Source organism: Oncorhynchus gorbuscha, linkage group LG03 (genome assembly GCF_021184085.1).
Source record: "Oncorhynchus gorbuscha isolate QuinsamMale2020 ecotype Even-year linkage group LG03, OgorEven_v1.0, whole genome shotgun sequence".
NCBI classification, from domain to species: domain Eukaryota; kingdom Metazoa; phylum Chordata; class Actinopteri; order Salmoniformes; family Salmonidae; genus Oncorhynchus; species Oncorhynchus gorbuscha.
Genome location: NC_060175.1, coordinates 77,497,100 through 77,510,111, shown reverse-complemented (window position 1 = coordinate 77,510,111; position 13,012 = coordinate 77,497,100). Strand labels below are relative to the sequence as shown.

The following is a 13,012-nucleotide window of genomic DNA, read 5'->3' as shown; positions in this document are numbered from 1 at the left end:
TGGCTTAACAAAGTGAAGTTAGAGGGTGGCGGTGATACCTGTGTATTAGATGAACAAACACCCTCTCTGAGAAGGGCTCAGACAGACCAGGGGGTTTTCTGGATCAAATTGGGGCTTAGGTGGTGGACGTGCTCAACGGAGCTACCCGGAAATTTCTGAGGCCCTCTTGCCTGCAATGTTGCAGTCTTTAAAGCTAGTGGTGCTCCCATGTCATAATAAAAATGCTCATGAAATAATCTTTTTATTTTAGATTGACTTTCATTTATATTTGTGATTTTGTCGTTTTCAAAGATCATTTAAAAACAAATATATAGGCCCATTATCTTTTCTATATACTTTCTGCTTTTGAATTGTTTTAAGTTTACACTGAAAACATTTCACCATCCTGAATGTAAAAATATTTATACTGTTTGGTCAGCCCAATAATTTTCTATGCAGAAAAAAACCCGGTGGGCCCAGTGTCACATACAGACCCACACATCCTGAGAACGGACACAACGTTTAGGAGACTCATGCTGTAAGTGAAGCACCTTTCCTAACGTTACTAAGGATGCCAGTCAGGACTCCTTTGTGTGTTGGACATAACTAATTGATTCATCTGGTGAGTCCTGAGCCTTGTGTCCACCTCGTCCTAAATCCGTTGTCATTTACAGGGATCATGTCATGATGGATTTCTTTAAATAGCCTCTTTTTAGAACAAAATAAAACTATTGCTTGTCCCTGAAATATTGGTCTTCTATTAAGGGCGCTACTATTCAATTAGATCCACAGTGGTTGTTTTCTGGTCAGTGGAACTGCGTTAAGAGCTGTCAAATCCACAAGCGGCTCCAGACATTACATTACATTTAAGTCATTTAGCAGACGCTCTTATCCAGAGCGACTTACAAATTGGTGCATTCACCTTATGACATCCAGTGGAACAGTCACTTTACAATAGTGCATCTAAAACTTAAGGGGGGGGGGGTGAGAGGGATTACTTATCCTATCCTAGGTATTCCTTAAAGAGGTGGGGTTTCAGGTGTCTCATTTTTATTCTTAATATGTACCAGTCGGGTTTTAGACCAGGACATAGCACCGTTTCAGTTGCTGCGCTTGTTTTTAATGTGTTATCATAAAAATCATTGTGCTGCAAAGACCTTTCCAAGGCCTTTGACACTGTCGAGCATTAAGTTCTAATTCAAAAGTTGACTGAAATAGGCCTAGATCAGGCTTCTTATAAGTGGTTTGAGAATTATCTAACAGAATACAATGTGCGATTTCTTGATGGTGTTAAGTCTAGTTTCCCGGATATTACGAAAGGTGTACCACAGGGTTCGGTACTGGGACCGGTTCGATGGTGTTGAGTCTAGTTTCCTGGATATTATGAAAGGTGTACCACAGGGGTCAGCACTGGGACCGTTTCTCTTTAACATTCATATAAATAATATTGGTCTATATGTTAAAACTTGTCATTTTCATCTATGTGCAGACAATACTGTTATTTATGCCATTGCCCTAACTGTAGACCAGATGTTGTTAGAGCTCAAATCTGATTTTGTTAACTTACAGAAAGCCCTGGTTGGTTTAAAAATTGTACTTAATGTGGGCAAGACTAAATATATGCTGTTCTCTAGTTCTCACAAGAATGTTTCAGATGTCCTCCATATTTATTAATTGTATGGTTCTCGAATCGATTGGGTTCCCGCCTATAAATATCGGGGCATTTGGATTGACAAGGATTAAAGGTTTAAATACTGATGAGCTAGTTAAAAAGCTCAGATTTATAGTTGGCTTCTTTTTCAGAGATAGATCTAGCATCTTCCTAAACAGCAGGAAGCAGATAGTGCAGTCAACTTTCCTGCCAGTTTTTGACAATGGTGACACCATTTACCAGAATGCCTTTCGCTTCATAACAGGTAACAGTTTTAATGCGCAGTATAACACAGTTTTAATCCAGGTAACAGTTTTAATCCTGTATCAAACGGTTGGCTGGTCCTCATTAAAGTCCCGTAGATCAATTCACTATTCCCTTCGTGTTTACAAAACTCTACTACACAAGCTTCTGTCTTACCGAACTTCTTTGTTGAAGTATAAAAACACAAGATACCTACTGCGTTCACAGGATTGGTTAACTCGAGGTTCCTCGGGTCTCCACCGAATTAGGTCAATCCTAATTTAATAACCTGCTAGAACTCCCTGTGTCTTGATTCCCTGGTGGTGTAGGAGTCTAACGTTGAGAATGTTAAATGACAATTGCATTTGTTTTGATTAAATGTACAAATGTATTGTGGTGTTGAAATTCTCGTTCTTGAATTTGTAACCTGTAGTTTTTATTCACATTTGATTGGAGTAATATCCCAGATGATATTCATCGAGATCGTGATCGCTGCAGATGTCGTGTCAAGCTGAAATCATCACAACATTTTCCTTTCTACAATGAAGTCAAATCCAGCACAACACACTCACAAAGACAAAAGCCCAAACAGACAATGTCTTCCCCTTAGAGAGCACTGTGGCCACTAGTTGACAATCAGACAGTGCCTTCCTCTTGGAGAGCACTGTGGCCTTCCCCTTAGAGAGCACTGTGGCCCCTAATTGACAGTCAGACAGTGCCTTCCTCTTGGAGAGCACTGTGGCCACTAGTTGACAGACAGACAGTGCCTTCCTCTTGGAGAGCACTGTGGCCACTAGTTGACAGACAGACAGTGCCTTCCTCTTGGAGAGCACTGTGGCCACTAGTTGACAGTACCTTCCTCTTGGAGAGCACTGTGGCCACTAGTTGACAGTACCTTCCTCTTGGAGAGCACTGTGGCCACTAGTTGACAGTGCCTTCCTCTTGGAGAGCACTGTGGCTTTCCCCTTGGAGAGCACTGTGGCCCCTAATTGACAGATAGCTTCACTGTCTAACTGACTTACCAGACATTATACCTAAAGCGGACATTGCCATTGGCTGCACGGAGTCGCATTAAGATAAAGCGGACATTGCCATTGGCTGCACGGAGTCGCATTAAGATAAAGCGGACATTGCCATTGGCTGCACGGAGTCCCACACAGCCTTGTTTAAGTTTGAGCACTGGAATGTAATCTACACCTCCATTAAGCAGATAGACATCCTCATTTTGGTGAATGATTTTCAATGTGAGCGTCGTTATTTCTATATAGCCTACACGTTCTTGTTCTGAACATTAAAGCGAGTGGGACGTTGTGGTAAGGATCACAAGAGCAGCAATGTGACAGCTTCAACACAGTTACACCTCCCAAAGAAACATCAGCCATCACCGGTTAACACTTGATCTGATTGAATCTAGGCCTCACTGTCCCTAAAACATTAACATACTGGTATGGTAATGTATTTCTTTCAGTCGGTGTACTTACACATCATGTTTGTGTGACTGAACATCAAAATGTAATTACATGCATTACATTGGCATACAAACTCAAATGGATTGTTATAACTTTTCCTTACTGTAGAACTATGACACTAGACAATTTGCGAATCTCTGAAATTGTGCCACAAAACGGTGTACCAGTTGTAACTACTATGTACAATCTGCAAATGTAATCACCATGTACATTTTGGCGACACTATGAAGTGGGTGTGGGGTTTGTTTTTTTAACCAGAGGGTAGGAGAGATCCTATCCATACTATTAGTGAAAGGCTGAAGGAACCTCAGTCCTCTGGGGCTGCCGATTGGCTGACTGTTTCTCCTCCACAGCTACATGGAAACTCCAATTCCGGCATGTTATACACCCCAACACGGCTCCACACACACACAACACCAGTATCCACTCCTACACCTAACACACACACAAGCCCAAAACGATGCACACGGTCATTCTGTAGACCTAAGGATGTGGAGGAGTGAGAGCTCAGATCTGTTCAGTTTGTAGCTGAATGTAGAAATGGACTCTCCTCTCTTCTCTATCAATCCATCCAGAAGCATTAAACTTCCAGAAAGTCTTTGACCAGATCCATGTAGGCCTGGATGTAGCAGGCTATTGGCACATAGTGAAGTCAGGTCTGAGTCCAACAGAACCGACACAGTCTCCTTCCAGTAGGTACATGATATACAGGAACTCTGATAGAGAATAGGAGAGATACAACAGTGACATAGGTTCCCTTGAACACCAAATAGGATGGAGAATGGTCCAATGTACAGGTGACCCAATACAGAAGTACCAAAATAGTAAGCAATACAGAGTAGACAGCATTAAAAGTAAGAGCGGGGTGTGTGTGTGTGCATTGTCGAGGACACTCACGTTCTCCAGACAGGTGCTGTCCTTGTCCTTGTTGAGGTAGTGGCACTGCCAGAAGCACAGCAGGTTGTGTAAGTTGTTGAGCAGGCGGCCGGGGTATTTCCCAGCGTACTCCTCCTCCCTCAGGGCGTTGAGACAGAAGGCCAGTTTGTCCCGCCTCCTGGCCAGCATCAACACCACCAGGCTGGTGTTCAGACAGCTCACATTCTCCTAACATTAGGTTCAGCCACCATCAAACAGGCAGGATCACAGTTAGCCAATTATGCACACGAAGACAAGTATACATGTCTGAATATGAGAAACAAGTACAGGAATTTAAAGTCTATATTAGCTAGCAGGATGCCATCAGTATTACAGTGAAACGGTCAACAGAGCAGAGGATCTCCTTTTGCCTGAGTAAGTATCTGCACATTGATGACGTTGACGAGCCTGAAGAGGAAGGCCTGTCTGTTCTCCACGCGGGCCATGTAGGACAGCAGACTGCACCTCCCCAACTACAGCACAGAGGGGGATGGGAGAGAAACATGGAGGAGTCAGAGGAGGGTAACTAAGACTACCGAGAGTAGAAATGACCAAGAGCAGCCATATTTTACTACCATAAAGCCACCAACAAAGCAGCCACAAACGTGTGTTAACCAGAAGGCCTCAGCCTATTTCTATGGACCTACCGCTCACAAAGCGATCCAGGGACAGGATGATTCAGCGCAGCAGCATGTTGGAGTCCACCAGAGAGCTGTTGATCTGGGTCATAAATGTCTGGAACTAACACAGGAAGCAGAAATAAAACCAAACATGTAACAGGACTTGAAGGTTGTCCATGGGAAGGGATAAGGTTTTAGCTGAAACCAAACATGTAACAGAACTTGAAGGTTGTCCATGGGAAGGGATAAGGTTTTGGCTGAAACCAAACATGTAACAGGACTTGAAGGTTGTCCATGGGAAGGGATAAGGTTTTAGCTGAAACCAAACATGTAACAGAACTTGAAGGTTGTCCATGGGAAGGGATAAGGTTTTGGCTGAAACCAAACATGTAACAGGACTTGAAGGTTGTCCATGGGAAGGGATAAGGTTTTGGCTGAAACCAAACATGTAACAGAACTTGAAGGTTGTCCATGGGAAGGGATAAGGTTTTAGCTGAAACCAAACATGTAACAGGACTTGAAGGTTGTCCATGGGAAGGGATAAGGTTTTAGCTGAAACCAAACATGTAACAGGACTTGAAGGTTGTCCATGGGAAGGGATAAGGTTTTGGCTGAAACCAAACATGTAACAGGACTTGAAGGTTGTCCATGGGAAGGGATAAGGTTTTAGCTGAAACCAAACATGTAACACGACTTGAAGGTTGTCCATGGGAAGGGATAAGGTTTTAGCTGAAACCAAACATGTAACAGGACTTGAAGGTTGTCCATGGGAAGGGATAAGGTTTTGGCTGAAACCAAACATGTAACAGAACTTGAAGGTTGTCCATGGGAAGGGATAAGGTTTTGGCTGAAACCAAACATGTAACAGGACTTGAAGGTTGTCCATGGGAAGGGATAAGGTTTTGGCTGAGGGCAGTTCCAGTGCAGATGGGTCATTTGCATCTGCACTGTTCAAGTGTTTTAACATTTTCTGTGGAAATTGTTAAAAGTAGTCATTGCGCATTGAGTTGTATGGTCTGTTTAACTTTGCAATCATTGTTTTTTTGTTTGACATGCACTACCGTTCAAAAGTTTGGGGTCACTTAGAAATGTCCTTGTTTTTGAAAGAAAAGGCCAGCATGCCGGAATCGTCTCTTCACTGTTGACGTTGAGACTGGTGTTTTGCGGGTACTATTTAATGAAGCTACCAGTTGAGGACTTGTGAGGCGTCTGTTTCTCAAACTACACTCTAATGTATTTGTCCTCCCGCTCAGTTGTGCACCCGGGCCTCCCACTCTTTCTATTCTGGTTAGAGCCAGTTTGTGCTGTTCTGTGAAGGGAGTAGAACACAGCATTGTACGAGATCTTCAGTTTCTTGGCAAGTTTTCACATGGAATAGCCTTCATTTCTCAGAACAAAAATAACATTTATTTCCTCTTGATTCTGGCCTAGCATTTGAATTCCAACAGTTATGGTTTGTATAAACCATGCTTGTCTGCCTGGCCGACGTCGGAATTTAAAAAAAATAAAATAAAATTCGATCTCATCGCTGTCCAGAGAATACTGTGAATGCTGATCCAGGTGAAATCATGTAACAATATTATCATCATGGATATATGCAATTAAAATGTCAATAGAAAAGCAATGAAAACAAGGGGGAAAAATATTGAGCATTTGCTGCCGTTCCAGCTGTAGAGTTTGTACCTTTAGTTGGCCAAGTGAAAAAACATTAGCCAGTCTGCATAGCAACCAATGTTATTGCATGGACTAAAGTATTTTCTTTTTTTATCCTCAGATGGAAGGATTCAATATTATGAATTGAATTAACGTGCAGAACGCATTACAGGCATCACAAGCATATTGAAATTAAGTGAAAGTGATGCTTTTCACATCGGCTATTTTGGTACCGAGTTTCTGGGGCTAACACCGAAAAGTCAGCGCTAACCCTGCTCTTAACCCTGGCCTAAGGTTGACCCAGTCCCAGAGCGGAGGGGTGTTCTTACCGGGCTGCAGTCACAGTTTTGCTTCTGGACATGGAGGACATGGGAAGATGTTTGCTTTTTCTCCAGATCAGCTTGTCAAACAGGTTGTTAAGTTGTTTGGTCTTTAAATCACACCTTTTTAATTAAAATAAATGAATAAAAGGGATATTTTAAGTCAACAAGAATTCCAGAGACCACTGAAAGGTCTGGGAAAAATATAATACAATTATATTTTTGGAAGTAGTTACCCTTTAATGTAAGTGCCACCAGCAAGAGACTGTTTGGTTAGAAATGTTTCTGTAGCAGTCATGTGATTTCAGAGTTTGGAAATCAATTGGCCATTGGATTGATGCAAATAATTATGATATACCAGGTAGGCAAAGGTTACTTTGTAGTTAACATTTAAATGTTAAAGGTTATCATTAGCATCATCGCTAACAGCTACACAAAGTGTAGACATACACGTGCACCACACACAGGGGCATTCCTTCACCGTTTCAGAAAGTTGCAGGAAAATACAAATAACATTTACATTTACATTTAAGTCATTTAGCAGACGCTCTTATCCAGAGCGACTTACAAATTGGTGCATTCACCTTATGACATCCAGTGGAACAGTCACTTTACAATAGTGCATCTAAAACTTAAGGGGGGTGAGAGGGATTACTTATCCTATCCTAGGTATTCCTTAAAGAGGTGGGGTTTCAGGTGTCTCCGGAAGGTGGTGATTGACTCCGCTGTCCTGGCGTCGTGAGGGAGTTTGTTCCACCATTGGGGGGCCAGGGCAGCGAACAGTTTTGACTGGGCTGAGCGGGAGCTGTACTTCCTCAGTGGTAGGGAGGCGAGCAGGCCAGAGGTGGATGAACGCAGTGCCCTTGTTTGGGTGTAGGGCCTGATCAGAGCCTGGAGGTACTGAGGTGCCGTTCCCCTCACAGCTCCGTAGGCAAGCACCATGGTCTTGTAGCGGATGCGAGCTTCAACTGAAAGCCAGTGGAGAGAACGGAGGAGCGGGGTGACGTGAGAGAACTTGGGAAGGTTGAACACCAGACGGGCTGCGGCGTTCTGGATGAGTTGAAGGGGTTTAATGGCACAGGCAGGGAGCCCAGCCAACAGCGAGGTGCAGTAATCCAGACGGGAGATGACAAGTGCCTGGATTAGGACCTGCGCCGCTTCCTGTGTGAGGCAGGGTCGTACTCTGCGGATGTTGTAGAGCATGAACCTACAGGAACGGGCCACCGCCTTGATGTTGGTTGAGAACGACAGGGTGTTGTCCAGGATCACGCCAAGGTTCTTGGCGCTCTGGGAGGAGGACACAATGGAGTTGTCAACCGTGATGGCGAGATCATGGAACGGGCAGTCCTTCCCCGGGAGGAAGAGCAGCTCCGTCTTGCCGAGGTTCAGCTTGAGGTGGTGATCCGTCATCCACACTGATATGTCTGCCAGACATGCAGAGATGCGATTTGCCACCTGGTCATCAGAAGGGGGAAAGGAGAAGATTAATTGTGTGTCGTCTGCATAGCAATGATAAGAGAGACCATGTGAGGTTATGACAGAGCCAAGTGACTTGGTGTATAGCGAGAATAGGAGAGGGCCAAGAACAGAGCCCTGGGGGACACCAGTGGTGAGAGCGCGTGGTGAGGAGACAGATTCTCGCCACGCCACCTGGTAGGAGCGACCTGTCAGGTAGGACGCAATCCAAGCGTGGGCCGCGCCGGAGATGCCCAACTCGGAGAGGGTGGAGAGGAGGATCTGATGGTTCACAGTATCGAAGGCAGCCGATAGATCTAGAAGGATGAGAGCAGAGGAGAGAGAGTTAGCTTTAGCGGTGCGGAGCGCCTCCGTGATACAGAGGAGAGCAGTCTCAGTTGAATGACTAGTCTTGAAACCTGACTGATTTGGATCAAGAAGGTCATTCAGAGAGAGATAGCGGGAGAGCTGGCCAAGGACGGCACGTTCAAGAGTTTTGGAGAGAAAAGAAAGAAGGGATACTGGTCTGTAATTTTTGACATCGGAGGGATCGAGTGTAGGTTTTTTCAGAAGGGGTGCAACTCTCGCTCTCTTGAAGACGGAAGGGACGTAGCCAGCGGTCAGGGATGAGTTGATGAGCGAGGTGAGGTAAGGGAGAAGGTCTCCGGAAATGGTCTGGAGAAGAGAGGAGGGGATAGGGTCAAGCGGGCAGGTTGTTGGGTGGCCGGCCGTCACAAGACGCGAGATTTCATCTGGAGAGAGAGGGGAGAAAGAGGTCAGAGCACAGGGTAGGGCAGTGTGAGCAGAACCAGCGGTGTCGTTTGACTTAGCAAACGAGGATCGGATGTCGTCGACCTTCTTTTCAAAATGGTTGACGAAGTCATCTGCAGAGAGGGAGGAGGGGGGAGGGGGAGGAGGATTCAGGAGGGAGGAGAAGGTGGCAAAGAGCTTCCTAGGGTTAGAGGCAGATGCTTGGAATTTAGCGTGGTAGAAAGTGGCTTTAGCAGCAGACAGAGGAGGAAAATGTAGAGAGGAGGGAGTGAAAGGATGCCAGGTCCGCAGGGAGGCGAGTTTTCCTCCATTTCCGCTCGGCTGCCCGGAGCCCTGTTCTGTGAGCTCGCAATGTGTCATCGAGCGACGGAGCGGGAGGGGAGGACCGAGCCGGCCTGGAGGATAGGGGACATAGAGAGTCAAGGGATGCAGAGAGAGAGGAGAGGAGAGTTAAGAAGGCAGAATCAGGAGATAGGTGGGAGAAGGTTTGAGCGGAGGGAAGAGATGATAGGATGGAAGAGGAGAGAGTAGCGGGGGAGAGAGAGCGAAGGTTGGGACGGCGCGATACCATCCGAGTAGGGGCAGTGTGGGAGGTGTTGGATGAGAGCGAGAGGGAAAAGGATACAAGGCAGTGGTCGGAGACTTGGAGGGGAGTTGCAATGAGGTTAGTGGAAGAACAGCATCTAGTAAAGATGAGGTCGAGCGTATTGCCTGCCTTGTGAGTAGGGGGAAGGTGAGAGGGTGAGGTCAAAAGAGGAGAGGAGTGGAAAGAAGGAGGCAGAGAGGAAAGAGTCAAAGGTAGACGTGGGGAGGTTAAAGTCGCCCAGAACTGTGAGAGGTGAGCCGTCCTCAGGAAAGGAGCTTATCAAGGCATCAAGCTCATTGATGAACTCTCCGAGGGAACCTGGAGGGCGATAAATGATAAGGATGTTAAGCTTGAAAGGGCTAGTAACTGTGACAGCATGGAATTCAAAGGAGGCGATAGACAGATGGGTAAGGGGAGAAAGAGAGAATGACCACTTGGGAGAGATGAGGATCCCGGTGCCACCAACCCGCTGACCAGACGCTCTCGGGGTGTGCGAGAACACGTGGGCGGACGAAGAGAGAGCAGTAGGAGTAGCAGTGTTGTCTGTGGTGATCCATGTTTCCGTCAGTGCCAAGAAGTCGAGGGACTGGAGGGAGGCATAGGCTGAGATGAACTCTGCCTTGTTGACCGCAGATTGGCAGTTCCAGAGGCTACCGGAGACCTGGAACTCCACGTGGGTCGTGCGCGCTGGGACCACCAGAGTAGGGTGGCCGCGGCCACGCGGTGTGGAGCGTTTGTATGGTCTGTGCAGAGAGGAGAGAACAGGGATAAACAGACACATAGTTGACAGGCTACAGAAGAGGCTACGCTAATGCAAAGGAGATTGGAATGATAAGTGGACTACACGTCTCGAATGTTCAGAAAGTTAAGCTTGTGTTTAGTTTGTGTCTCATGATAAACTAAGTTCAATACATTTAGTTGACTTAAATCCATTTTAGACTATTATTGAATAATGTCTGGATTCTGTGACTCTGCAGATTATATATACACTGTCCCACACTGAACCTTATTACTAAAACGATGAACAGTCTTTTCTACTGTAATCCATGGAGGGCCTAGTGTCTGCGGGTTTTTGGTTTTTCCTTTCAAATAAGACCTAGACAACCAGGTGAGGCAAGATCCGTACAAATTAGTGACGTTAATTCATCAATCAACTACAAGGGAGGAGCGATAATCTGCAGACACTCGGCCTGTGTCAGTAATACATTTCCATGCCTAAAATGACTAGAGCATGACGTGCGTTAGGGTTGAATGGCGGGAACCTGGTTACCGAGATTTACCGCCCAAAACTAGAGGTCGACCGATTATTGGAGGACCAAAAAAAGCTGATACTGATTAAATCGGCCGATTTTTATATATATTTGTAAGAATGACAATAACAATACTGAATGAACACTTATTTAACTTAATATAATACATCAATAAAATCTGTGTAGCCTCAAATAATGAAACATGTTCAATTTGGTTTAAATAATGCAAAAACAAAGTGTTGGAGAAGAAAGTAAAAGTGCAATATGTGCCATGTAAAAAAGCTAACGTTTAAGTTCCTTTATGTGAATTTGTGCAAGTTGATAAGAACCGCAATTCTCCTTCAATGGCGAATGCCACCATGAGTTTGGACTTCTGAACCATACAAAAACATTGAAGACTACAATTAAGTATTTTATTAGGCCTTAAAAGGAAGGAAAATACAATCACGTTGACCCACTTTTATAGACAATATACCAACGCACTGCGCAAATAAAAACAACCCTAGCAATGTCAACTGTAATTACTTGGGTCATTACTGAACTTTGTTGAATGGGAAGAGACTGTCACTGGCGAACATGGTTACAGGCCCAACAACATATAGTATTCGCTCCTCGAGGAGAAAAGCACATGAGCGAATTATAATACACAAAGTAAGCAAAACAATTAAATAATTCCAACACTGCCTAAAATGATTATATAAGCAATATAAACAATTGAGATGTACAAACTGTGACGAGGGAAGAATGAGCGGATAAGATGCAAGCCGTACATTTCAATTAAAACATAGTGCATTCAGTATTCAGATCCCTTGACTTTTTCCACATTGTTACGTTACATCCTTATTCTAAAATGTATTACATTTACATACAATACCCCATAATGAAAGTAAAAACAGGTTTGAAAACTGAAATATCACATGTACATAAGTATCCAGACCCTTTACTCAGTACTTTGCTGAAGCACCTTTGGCTGCGGTTACAGCCTCGAGTCTTCTTGGGTATGACGCTACAAGGTTGGGGAGTTTCTCTCATTTTTCTTTGCAGATCCTCTCAAGCAGCTATTTTCAGGTCTCTCCAGAGATGTTCGATCAGGTTAAATTCCAGGCTCTGGCTGGGCCACTCAAGGAAATTCAGAGACTTGTCCCGAAGCCACTCCTGCATTGTCTTGGCTGTGTGCGTATGGTCATTGTCCTGTTGGAAGGTCCTGAGTGCTCTGGAGCAGGAATTCATCAAGGATCCCTTTGTACTTTGCTCTGTTCATCTTTCCCTCGATCCTGACTAGTCTCCCACTCCCTGCCGCTGAAAAATAGCCCCACGGGATGATGCTGCCACCACGCTTCACTGAAGGGATGGTTCCACCGCGTTTCACCGTAGGGATGGTGCCACCGCGCATCACCGTAGGGATGGTGCCACCGCGCATCACCGTAGGGACTCCAAACTCCAAGAGGGCTGTCATGTGCCTTTTACTGAAGAGTGGCATCTGTCTGGCCACTCTACCATAAAAGCCTGATTGGTGGAGTGTTGCAGAGCTGGTTGTCCTTCTGGAAGGTTCTCCCATCTCAACAGAAGAACTCAGGAGTTCTTTCAGAGTGACCATCGTATTCTTGGTCACCTCCCTGACAAAGGCCCTTCTCCCCCGATTGCTCAGTTTGGCCGGGTAGCCAGCTCTAGGAAGTATTGGTGGTTCCAAACTTCTCCCATGATGGAGGCCACTGTGTTCTTGTGGACCTTCAATGCTGCAGAAATGTTTTGGTACCCTTCAACAGATCTGTGCCACAAACACAATCCTGTCTCAAAGCTCTAAGGACAATTCCTTTGATCCCATGGCTTGTTTTTTTCTCTGACATGCACTGTCAACTGTGGGACCTTATATAGTCAGGTGTGTGCCTTTCCAAATCAGGTACAATCAATAGAATTTACCACAGATGGACTCCAATCAAGTTTTTGAAACATCTTAAGGATGATCAATGGAAACAGGATGCACATGAGCTCGATTTCGAGTCTGAATACTTATGAATACTCAATGGCACTCCACACTGCCCTTTCTCACCTGGACAAAAGGAACACTTACGTGAGAATGCTGTTCATTGACTACAGCTC

At 45.1% G+C, this 13,012-nt stretch overlaps 1 pseudogene; it reads right to left on the bottom strand.

Moving 5' to 3' along the window:
- Positions 1-2,677: 2,677 nt before the first annotated feature.
- LOC124017620 lies at positions 2,678-12,368 on the bottom strand (annotated as a pseudogene).
- Between the last annotated feature and the right edge of the window lie 644 nt (positions 12,369-13,012).